This window comes from Anneissia japonica, unplaced genomic scaffold (assembly GCF_011630105.1).
Source record: "Anneissia japonica isolate Jap-2015-1 unplaced genomic scaffold, ASM1163010v1 scaffold17829_len58546_cov118, whole genome shotgun sequence".
NCBI lineage: Eukaryota > Metazoa > Echinodermata > Crinoidea > Comatulida > Comatulidae > Anneissia > Anneissia japonica.
This window is the reverse complement of record NW_022711005.1, coordinates 50,479-52,699: the sequence shown is the minus strand read 5'-3', so window position 1 is coordinate 52,699 and position 2,221 is coordinate 50,479. Positions and strand designations below refer to the sequence as shown.

Here is a 2,221-nt window from a genome sequence, read left to right as displayed (position 1 = left end):
TTCTGTCCTCTTTTAAGATTAAGATTTGGATGGTCTGCAATAAGCTTTTCAGTTACTTCCCTTAAACCTGATTTATTCTTTTTTTTATGTACTCCAAATGGATCAAAGCAGAAAGTCTGCCTTAATATATAATGAGTCTTGCTTTGTGACATCTTGAAATGACTTCAGAAACTATTCTGAAAAATCCTGATACTGCAGGTCAGTGCTAATCTGGGATTTTCCAATGGGAATACCAGGTTCCTATTTTGAAATTCAAAGAAATATCCACCTGGAAAATCCCAAGGAATTTCCACCTGAGAATTTTCAAGTGATGCAAGTTTAATTTTCTCATACCTACATATAAAACTAAGCAGTATGGTGTACTATAGGTTTTCCTATATAGGTACAATACTGTGTTATTATACGGAAAATGCAATTTCGAATTGACAAGTATACATAATACTTGCTCATTGTTCAGGAACTTTTGGAGCGCCCATCACCAAACTTATAGGGAAGCTTCTTTACATCATTAGGTATCTATTTTGTAGCCTTGACGACCTAGTTACTGTCTCTTATACACATCTAGATATTCAACTTTGAACTTTACAACCTGTCATAACTTTTTTATATTTGAATTGAGGACTTAGCATTTATTAATAAAGTTATAGAGCTACTCAATAGCTTTAAAATGACACCAAAATCAGCTCTGTAGGTGCTATACTTTTCGAGATATGGTCGGTTAAACACGCAAGGTATCGCTAATTAGCCAAAAGTTCGTTAGCAGATATCTCGCTAATTAGGAGGCCTAGAGAAAAAATTTTTCATTTCTGATAATTTTTCATGGGTCCCAACAACATACAAAAATTTGAACAAATTCCGAGAGATTGAGGTTTTTTTTTGGTTGATTTGACATGGAATTAATTAACAAATAACATTAAAATGCGTCAAAATGTTACATTACATTAATTAAAAAATAAAAGTAAATTAACAAAAAAAAAGGACAAAAGATAAAGACATGCCTACATTACGGTATGGTACTGCATGTTCGTGTATTTACTTTATTTCTTTGTTGATAACAACATTCATATGTGACGACAAATTAATATAATATAGATTTAAAGGCCAGCTCCGGGCAAAAATTTTGTATTGATTATATTTTATAGTTATTATCAATCTATTGATTCACATATGTTTTGAGATTTTTCTGAATTTTGTTTTGCTACATGATTTTTTTGAAAATAAGTACTTTTTTGAAAGTGGGGGTATAGGTAAACTTGCCCAGCAAAATTCCTATTCTTTTGCACACAAATGACCTTAAGAGCAGGCATTTTGAAAAATTCATAACAAATAAACAATAGGGCAAAAAATTACACTAAATGACTAAACTGGGGTGAATTTAGTCAAACTTTTTGTTTCTGGAGTTCATTTTACGTCAATACGTATTTCTGCGCAATTATCATTTATTCCCCACCGTACCCACTTTATTTTTTTCACTTTCCAGGGAGTCAATCGCTCTGAGCTTTGCGCATGCGCTAACTTGCCAATCCATTCTGCTGCTCTCGCTCGCTCCGATCCTTTCGTGTAAAAAAAGTGCGAGCGAGAAGATGACAAGTATGATGAATAAAAAAACTAAACACAGGAGTAGGCCTATTTTGGTTGAGTAGTAATGGTGAAAAGATAGACGGGAAGGTTTGGTGGTAGATTTGATCGATCTAGGTCTAGCTATGGATGCCTTTGAGCCAGAGGTGAGGCCTAGGCCCCCTATATCGTCGACAGAAGGTACCTATACCAGCCCAGCGGGATTCATTCCCAGCCCGGCTAGGAGGATGGATGAGTTGAGACGATTGGGTCGGTTGTCGTTGTTATGTGGTATCATTTGCTACTTAAGAATTGAAGGAAAAATGGGAGACCACAGTTGTGTGACGATGATAAATTCTAGAAACTGTGCCTTGATATTAGGATGTTTCAAACTCGTCTAAGAATCAAAAAAGAGAAATTCTCAGAGAATAAACGAGGCAACAACATGCCTTACATTAATAACTATAGTACAGTAGAACCTCGTTTTTACGTACCCCAGTTATACGTTTTTACGTACGCCTCGTATCGACGATCAAAAACCCCGAAAATATTCAAAACAAACGACCCTTTTCAGAGCAACCATAAGTAAAAAGACTATTACAATAAACTATAACAATAAACAAACCATAATAATGCAACGTATTTTCATTAAACAACAATATTG

General features: G+C 34.7%; 1 protein-coding gene across 1 annotated transcript in view; it reads right to left on the bottom strand.

Annotated features, from left to right (window-relative positions):
- LOC117107215 (ras-related protein Rab-10-like) overlaps positions 1–2,215 on the bottom strand; it is a 7,076-nt gene extending 4,861 nt beyond the window's left edge. Inside the window, exon 1 of the mRNA XM_033248821.1 lies at positions 2,183–2,215. The gene's annotated coding sequence lies outside the window, so the exon portion shown is untranslated. The remainder of the gene's footprint in view (positions 1–2,182) is intronic.
- Positions 2,216–2,221: the final 6 nt, after the last annotated feature.